Source organism: Apodemus sylvaticus, chromosome 13 (assembly GCF_947179515.1).
Source record: "Apodemus sylvaticus chromosome 13, mApoSyl1.1, whole genome shotgun sequence".
Taxonomy (NCBI): Eukaryota; Metazoa; Chordata; class Mammalia; order Rodentia; family Muridae; genus Apodemus; species Apodemus sylvaticus.
Window position 1 is genome coordinate 75,568,069 of NC_067484.1, and position 10,384 is coordinate 75,578,452.

The following is a 10,384-nucleotide window of genomic DNA, read 5'->3' on the forward strand; positions in this document are numbered from 1 at the left end:
TGTGTATATGTATCCATGTAAGAGTATTTGTCATGAAAATGCAGATGCCTATGGAAGCCAGAAGAGGTTGTCATATCCCCTGGATCTGAAGTCACAGAATATTGTGAGCTGCCCCCATATGGATCACAGAGCTGAACTCAGGTCCTCTGGAAGAGCAACAAATGCTTTTCATCACTGGATCCTTTATCTAACACTGTGAAATCTGTCATGAGAAAACAATTAAATTGTCTGGATCTAGAGATTAAATTCCTCTTGGAATAATGAAATTTAACTTATAAATTATAACAAACACACGTATATATGTTTATATAGTGGATATATATGGATATATATATATATATATATTGGATATATATATTGGATATATATATATATATATATATATATATATATATATATATATATATATATATATCACCAAATAAATGTAATTAAATATAAAGACTTCCAATCAGGCATTTAGAAAATTACATTTTTTTTGTTGGAATTCTATGTTCTGCAGCACGTATGGCATCCATACTGACTGTTCCTACTGAACTGGCTCTTTAAAATTTAGCAAGTTTACATACTGTTACACAGGGCAACTTCCACTTCTCTAGCCTCTCTTTTCTGTTTAGATTAATAATATGGCATATTGGTAGTTTAATTATCATGGTATTATTTGGCTTTAATTTGTCTCCAAATCATTTTTTTTATTTTATTTTAACTCTACCCCTTTCCAGGTAGCTTATGACAACTAAAATAATAGTAATCAAACCCTACATAATTGTGAACACAGCACAATACTAAATGTATTAATAATTCAAGAAGAGCAAAGCCAGTATTAAGGATTGTCTTGGTAATCCATTTATGCATGGTAAGAGACCCATAAACTCGAACTGATAGTGTCTCTTCTAGACTACACATAAGTCAGATTATTGGTGGATTTTAGACATCTAATTGGCAAGACACATCCATAGGGAATATGAGAGCCTCAGGCATCTTCACTCTGAAAAGAATTATTTTTTCTTTCCACTCATGAATATAACACACACTAATAATTATGCAACACATTTTGTACTGCAAGCAACTACAATTGTCTGTCTGTAGAGAAATAGCTTACAGCTGTGAATGCTTTCTTTGTTTAATAGCCTGTCCCATTGACTATGTGATCTGGCGTTTAATTTTCCTTTGGAGGTGCAGTTTTTATTTTGTTTTTGTTTTCCATTTCATTTCAATTTCATGTTTAATTATTCTAATAGCAGTTTTTAATAATGGTTTAGAAATTTGTTCATTGTGATCTCTTCTTCCAATTGCTCATGACTCACAGTGATAATCAGTTTAGCTTTTTTCCATTTCCAAGATCCAATTTATTCTCTCTAGCTTATAATTTTAAGAAATGCAATTAGCGCTTTAAAGGCAACTATCTATTATTGGGCTTCCATCATGAACAAATTATGATACTAAAAGATTAAGAGTGCCTCACAAATCCTTTTTCTCTAATTAAATTTTTTCTTATAAGTTTTCTAATACCCTTAAGTATTTTAAAATTCAATAACTTGATAAAACCTACAATAGTGCTAAGAAATGCTAAAAGTCTTACTCTAATTTAAGATGTTGATAAATTTTCAAGTGACAATATAGGAAATATGGGCTTAATAAATATCCACCAGTTAGGGATCCCCATGTCCAAGGGGATTCCATTCAAGAATATAATATACATTAGCTATTAAAAAGGGAAAGATAAAAAATGAGTTATTGTGAGCATATGAAATCATACTTAAATGCAAATTCCTTTGCATTCATGTCATATTGTAAAGAAGAAACTGTCTTCTCTATGGCACAAATGAGGAAAGAAGACCTAGATTTGCATAAAATCTCTTGTCAAGCATCTCAGCTGTGAAGCAGGAATAGGATGACACTTATTTCCCTAGAAAGTATAATTAGAAAACCTTGGTTATCAAGGGGTACACATGGTTCCAGCCAAAAATGTGGCAGAGGAATGCCTTGTTGGGTATCAGTGGGAGGAGTGGTCCTTGGTCAGGTAAAGGCTCAATAGAGATCCCAACAAAGGGAAATTGAGGGTGGGGAGGTGGGAGTGGGTCAGGTGGAGGGGCATATTTGTGGAGGCAGGGGGTGGGAGGAGGGGTTGGGGGTCTTTGGAGACGGGGAAGTCGGGAAAGATTTTACCATTGGCAATGTAATAGAAGATGATATTTAATTTAAACAAAGTAAAAGAAAAAAAAAAAGAAAACTTTGGTTATGGAACTGGGAAGATGGCCAAGTCAGTGAAGTACATGACATGCATCTTGTTATGCAAGATGAGTTCTTGAGTTTGAACTCAAGACCCTATGTAAAATTCTGGACACAAGGATTTCTGCATGTAATTCAAGTGCCTTGGAGATTCAGGGGAATCCATGAAACTTTGTGGTTAATCAGTCTAGACTGATTAGTGAGCACCAAACTACTGAGAGAGCCTGGGACAGACAGAATCAGGCTCATTCAGTGTGGTATAGCCATAGATGATAGAGCCCGTATTTAAAACTAAAATCCATGGTGTTTCTGAGGAATATGCCTAAAGTGGATGTCCAGTCTCCAAATACATGCATGTAAACACTTGCATGCACACACACACACACACACACACACACACAAGGAAAGGGAGGAGCTGTGGGAGTATTATGGGCAGATCTCTTAGATCCTGCCCTCTCTATACTATAGGACTGATCTCAAGCATGGAAAAGATCTTATTTTCACTGTTGCAGTAATGTTTTTAATTTTTGTTGAATACATATTTTGCCTTACTAGGTGTGTGTGTGTGTTTTGTAGGAATGTGTGGAAATATGTGTTTGTAGGTGCATTTGTATGTACACATGTAGAGCTAGATATCAATGCTGGGTGTCTCCTTGTATCACTCTCTACCCTTTTGGCCAGAGAGTCATTGGGATTCACCTGGACCTACCCTTCCAGTACTAGACTTGACGATACATGATACTGTGCCCAATTCTATATTATTCCTGGGGATTTGAATTTAGATCCTGATGCTTAAACAGCAAGCACTTATACAGTAAAGCATCTCTTCAGCCTCCAATTCTGTGTTTTCAAGTTATGAAAATTTCTTCTCTTTTTCTGAAAAGTATGTTCTTTCATTGAAAAAGGAGGTAAAACATTTTATGATAAAATTGAAGATTTACATGGAACATATTTCTGATTAGATAGGAAAGATATATAGAAAAAACACTTTAAAATTGACAATATTCATGGAAAATTAAAGAGTAAAATGGTAGACATGAAAACATTGCTAAATTAATTGAAAAAGGAAGTAGAAACATTTTATGATATAATTGAAGATTTATGTGGAAAGTATTTCTAATAAAATTGTAGAAAAATATAGAAAAACATGTTAAAATTGAAGATTGTCATGGAAAATGTTTTCCATGTAAATCTCTAATTTTATCACAATTTTTTTAATTCCACATTTCAATTAATTTAGAAAGGTTTTTTATGTCTACAATTTTAATTTGTATAATTTTCCATGAATTAATCAATTTTAATGTGTTTTTCTATATATTTCTTGAATTTTATTAGAAATATTTTCCATGTAAATCTTCAATTTTACCTGAAAATGCTTATAATTCCACTCTCAATCAGGTTAGAATTATTTTATGCCTACAATTTTATCTGTATAATTTTCCATGATAATCTTCAATTTTAACATGTTTTTCTATATATTTCTTCAATTTTTCAGAAATATTTTCCATGTAAATCTTCAAGTTAACCAGAAAATGTTTATAATTCCATTTTCAATCAACTTAGGAATACTTATATGCCTACCCTTATTATATCTATATATGTATATAGATATAGATAATTTTCCATGATAAACTTTCACTTATTTTCTTGACTTAGGTAATTGACAAATAAAGAGCATTTTCATTGGTTGTTAAACTAAGCATGTTCTGTGAACAGTATTATCACTAACATTCCGTTTGCTGTTATAATGCTCCATAGCTCCCTTCTGATTATGATTTGCCTTTCCATGTTCTCTTTATGGGTCAAAAGTGGCATACCTTCTTATTTCCAACATTCCAAGCTTCCAGAGATAGGACCAGTTTTATCTGCATCCCCGGACATTATATATTTTGTCTTTTCTTCTCTTTGAACAGAAAATCCTGATAAAATGCAGGCACTGAGAAGAGCAATGTGGCCACCTGTGGCTATATCAAGTCTCCAGCAGTACAGAATTCATGGAGAAAAGTCACAACGTGGCTGGTGGTTATAATTATAGATTCCTAGATCCCAAGTTCTCTGACCACACAATTTTTACAAGCTCTGTTTCACTTTCTCTATGACTTTGTGACTCTTTCCCCAGTCCTGACCTTGGCCTGTTGCTTTCTTTCAAGTCTTTCTACAGGATTACAGCTATTAATTATTACATTGTTATCTCCTTAGAAAATTTGTGTCATACATTGGTCATACATTCACCTCCTTCTAGGTACTTTGTTATATTTTATCTTGCCTAAGCCTTTCCATTTAAACAAATAAGTTATCTCATTCTTATCACCAATACATCATTATAAAACTAGGATCATATTGTAGACTCACTATCACAATATATACCAGTCATCTGGACTTGTCTCCATTTTCAACAGGAACCAATATTTGTTTTTCTGTGCCTTTCTGTAGCAGAGGTGACATTGTGTAAATGCTGAATTTTATCATTTTCCTTGAGGTATCTGGAAGACCACATTTCTCAATCCAGAGTAAAGCTATAAGACTCAATCTGGAAGGTGAGCTCTGGAGAAATGAAAGAACATAGCTTGCAGTCTTGGCCATCAAATCTCAGTGCCATTTATCATACTCTATCTCTGTTCCAAATGCTAGGTAGATATAGAAGCCATGTAGAGGTAAGCAATGCTCTAAAAGTAAGCAAGCCACAGTATAGGAAAACTTTCAGTCTCTACATAACTGCTAGGGACAAAAACACCTATCTGGGCTGTGATATAATTACAAATGTTGCTAAGTAGTGAAGTTCTGGGTTATAGTATTAGAATCCTTAGCTATGTTAGCGAATATAGTATCAAATTACTTGGTTCATACTCATTCATTTTTTCACATCTTCATGTTATTTTGTTGATTAAGACCTCTTAAAATCTTTAGTATGTGGAGGCTAATCTTTATAAGAGGTTATACAGGTACTTGTGCACTCGACATAGCGAAAAATGATAGCCACCATTATTTATGCTTAGTGGAAAACAAAATGTAATCCCATAATTGTGAAAGCTTAAGGCTGAGAAAAGGGAAAGCTTTCAGCAGGCCTGGATGGAAGTTGTTGGCAAGCAGAAGCTGGGCCAGTCCAATAAAAACATGGGTTGTGATAGACTGGAATATCATACTTGCTTCTCTTTGGTTGGTCCAGCATTGGAAGATGAGAGAGCAGTGGATCTATGAAGGCTAGCAGTTACTAGGTTGTGATGATTCCAATCAGGCAGCTCTCAAGGCTGTGTTTGGCCTCCTGGACTGGCTGGTACAGATTGGAGTCATTCTGTATAATTTCTGTCCTTTTTCATTTGCTATGTCTCTTCAGAAAAAACTCTGAAGTTCTCAGCATGATGTGACGATGAGTTTCCACTATCAATGCACCCCCCCCTTTAAAAAGCAGAGCTTTAATTTAATTTGTAAATATTTGTGTTCACCCTCTCTTCTCACATAGAAGGATGTCACAATGACGACCATATGGAGAACTTCAGATGTGATTTGATAATACAAACTAAAAATTAGAGTTGGCAGAAAGGAAGAAGTTGGGGTCCCTGTGTCTTTGGTGGCATAATGACCAAATAATGTCACATTTGTTTGCATCTAGATTTCTTATGAGGTAAATCATGATTATATTTGAAGTTAAGCCACTTTATTTTTTGTTACAATAGTTGAAAGCTTACTGATCTTAATAGAGAATTAAAGTATATGTTACATTCTGACACTGGCTGCCTTCTTTAGGTACTTGCTTTGGTTTAATGAAAATCTCTAAATTTCATTAAGACCAGATCTTTCAATTACTGTGGGGCTTGGGATCCACATGATCCCTAGTTCTCACCAAAGAAACTTCTGTCAGTCTCTTTAAATGGGTAGACCAAGCTACTCACCTCTACATTAGTAAATAGTGTAATCAAAAATCTATTCCTTCATCCAAGTCAGATAATAGTCCTGTAAATTCTACATGAAAGAGACAGAAGCAAAAAGTTACAAGTTCAAAGCCCTAGCTTAAAAAGACAAGCAATTCTTCAATATGCTTATCTTTCACAGCACTTCCAAGTTACTATAATACAATTTTGGTTGATAACTTCCCCTCAATACAAACCTCTAAACTTTGATAAAACAAAAAACAGGTTTGTGTCCATTTTGTTTACAAATTTTTGTGAAAGTAATGTTGTAGTTCCAAAATTCTTATGCTGGTTCAAAGCACTGATACAAACATGAATAGTTACTGGGTCATGAGGATAGAATCTTCATGTAAGAGATTAGAGCACTTATAAATAAGAATATAGCTCTCGCTGCTTCCGGATCCAGATCAGCCTGGGCGGCAACACCACATCTCCAGGTCCTACAGAAGGCAAGAGGGGCTTCCAGGCAGCCAGCGGGAAGAAGTCTGTGTGCTCCGGTGAATCCAGCAGGCCCCAGCGGGAGCCTTCGGGTGCCTGCTTTGGGATGTGAACGGCCTGGGATGTGAACGGCCTGTGTAACCCTGTCTCCAGGCAGTGCAGGAGGTAAGCTGTGCACCAGAGGCCACCTGGGAAGGGGCAGCTTGCACTGGTGAGTCCAGTATTGACAAGACCAACTAACACCAGTGAGAACTAGATGGCAAAAGGCAAACGCAGGAACATCACTAACAGAAATCAAGGCAATATGGCAACATCTGAACCCAATTCTTCTTTACCAGCATGTCCTGGATACCCATCACACCAGTAAAACAAGATATGGATTTAAAATCACTGGTCATGATGCTGGTACAGGAACACATGAAGGACATACTTAAAGAAATTCAGGAGAAAATGGATCAAAAGTTAGAAGCCCTTGCAAGGGAAACACAAAAATCATTGAAAGAAATCCAGGAGAATACAAAATCCAATAATGAGGAAACGCAAAAACACTTAAAGAAATACAGGAGAACTTTGGTCAACAGGCTGAGGTCATGAAAGAGGAAACTCAAAAATCTCTTAAAGAATTACAGGAAAGCACAAACAAGCAAGTGAAGGAGCTAAGCAAAACCATCCAGGATCTAAAAGCAGAAGTAGAAACAACTAAGAAAACTCAAAGGGAGACAACTTTGGAGATAGAAAGCCTTGGGAAGAAATCAGGGGACAGAGATGCAAATATCAACAACAGAATACAAGAGATAGAAGAAAGAATCTCAGATGCTGAAGATTCCATAGAAACCATGGACTCAACAGTTAAAGAAAATGCAAAATGCAAAAGCTTGTAACCCAAAATATCCAGGAAATCCAGGACACAATGAGAAGACCAAACCTAAGGATTATAGGCATAGATGAGAGTGAAGATTTACAACTTAAAGGGCCAGCAAATATCTTCAATAAAATTGTGGAAGAAAACTTCCCTAACCTAAAGAGAGAGATGCCCATGAATATACAAGAAGCCTACAGAACTCCAAACAGACTGGACCAGAACAGAAATACTTCCCGTCACATAATAATCAAAACCCCAAATGTACTAAACAAAGAAAGAATATTAAAGGCAGTAAGAGAAAAAGGCCAAGTAACATATAAAGGAAGACCTATCAGAATCACAGCAGACTTTTCACCTGAGACTATGAAGGCTAGAAGGTCCTGGGCAGATCTCATGCAGACTCTAAGAGAACACAAATGCCAGACAAAACTACTATATCCAGCAAAACTCTCAATCACCGTAGATGGAGAAACTAAGATATTCCATGACAAAACCAAGTTTACCCAATATCTATCCACAAACCCAGCCCTACAAAGGATAATAGGAGGAAAACACCAATACAAGGAGGGAAACATCACCCTGGAAAAAGCAAGATAGTAACGTTTCATCAAACCCAAAAGAAGTTAACCAATCAAATTTAAAAAATAACGTCAAAAATGACAGGAAGTAACAATCACTATTCCTTAATATCTCTTAACATCAATGGACTTAATGCCCCAATAAAAAGACATAGACTAACTGACTGGATACGTAAACAGGACCCTACATTTTGCTGCTTACAGGAAACACACCTCAGGGTCAAAGACAAACACTACCTTAGAGTAAAAGGCTGGAAGATAATTTTACAAGCAAATGGTCTCAGGAAACAAGCTGGAGTAGCCATTTTAATATCAGATAAAATTGACTTTCAACCCAAAGTCATCAAAAGAGACTCTGAGGGACACTTCTTGCTGGTCAAAGGAAAAATACAACAAGAAGAACTCTCAATCCTGAACATCTATGCTCCAAATGCAAGCGCACCCTCTTTCGTAAAAGAAATTTTATTAAAGCTCAAAGCACACATTGCACCTAACACAATAATTGTGGGTGACTTTAACACTGCACTTTCCTCAATGGACCAATCAGGAAAACAGAAACTAAACAGGGACACAATGAAACTAATTGAAGCTTTGGACCAATTAGATTTAACAGATATATATATATATATATATATATATATATATATATATATATATATATATATATATATATATATAACATTCTATCCTAAAGCCAAAGAATATACCTTTTTCTCAGCACCTCATGGTACCTTCTCCAAAGTCGACCATATAATTGGTCACAAGACAGACCTCAACAAATATAAGAAGATCGAACTAATCCCATGCCTTCTATCAGATCACTATGGAGTAAAAGTGGTCTTCAATAGCAACAAAAACAACAGAAAACCCACATACATGTGGAAACGGAACAATATTCTACTCAATGATACCTTGGTCAAGGAAGAAATAAAGAAAGAAATTAAAGACTTTTTAGAACACAATGAAAATGAAGACACAATATACCCAAATCTATGGGACACAATGAAAGCAGTGCTAAGAGGAAAACTCATAGCCCTGAGTGCCTCCAAAAAGAAAATGGAGAGAGCATACATTACCAGCTTAATGACACACCTGAAAGCCCTGGAACAAAAAGAAGCTATTTCACCCAGGAGGAGTAGAAGGCAGGAAATCATCAAACTCAGGGCTGAAATCAATCAAGTAGAAACAAAGAGAACCATACAAAGAATCAACAAAACCAGGAGCTGGTTCTTTGAGAAAATCAACAAGATAGATAAACCCTTAGCCAGACTGACCAAAGGGCACAGAGAAAGTATCCAAATTAACAAACTTAGAAATGAAAAGGGAGATATAACAACGGAAACTGAGGAAATTCAAAAAATCATCAGATCCTACTACAAGAGACTGTACTCAACACAACTGGAGAATCTGGAGGAAATGGACAATTTCCTTGACAGATACCAAATACCAAAATTAAATCAGTACCAAATAGACCATCTAAACAGTCCCATAATGCCTAAAGAAATAGAAGGAGTCATAGAAAGTTTTCCAACCAAAAAAAAAGCACAAGACCAGATCATTTCAGTGCAGAATTCTATCAGACCTTCAAAGAAGAGTTAACACCAATACTCTTCAAACTATTCCACAAAATAGAAACAGAAGGAACACTACCCAATTCAGTCTACGAAGCCACAATTACGCTGATACCAAAACCACACAAAGATCCAACAAAGAAAGAGAACTTCAGACCAATTTCCCTTATGAACATCGATGCAAAAATACTCTATAAAATTCTTGCCAACCAAATCCAAAAACACATCAAAACGATCATCCACTATGATCAAGTAGGCTTTATCCCGGGAATGCAGGGTTGGTTCAATATACCGATATCCATCAATGGAATCCACTACATAAACAAACTCAAAGAAAAAAAAACACATGGTCATTTCATTGGATGCTGAAAAAGCATTTGACATAATTCAGCATCCTTTCATGCTTAAAGTCTTGGAAAGAACAGTAATTCAAGGCCCATACCTAAACATAGTAAAAGCAATATACAGCAAACCGGTAGCCAGCAGCAAACTAAATGGAGAGAAACTTGAAACAATCCCACTAAAATCAGGGACTAGACAGGGCTGCCCCCTTTCTCCTTATCTTTTCAATATTGTACTTGAGGTACTAGCTCGGGCAATTTGACAACATAAGGAGGTCAAAGGGATACAAATTGGAAAGGAAGAAGTCAAACTATCATTATTTGCAGATGACATGATAGTCTACCTAAGTGACCCAAAAAACTCCACTAGAGAGCTCCTACAGCTGATAAACAACTTCAGCAAAGTGGCAGGTTATTAAATCAACTCAAGTAAATCAGTGGCCTTCCTATACTC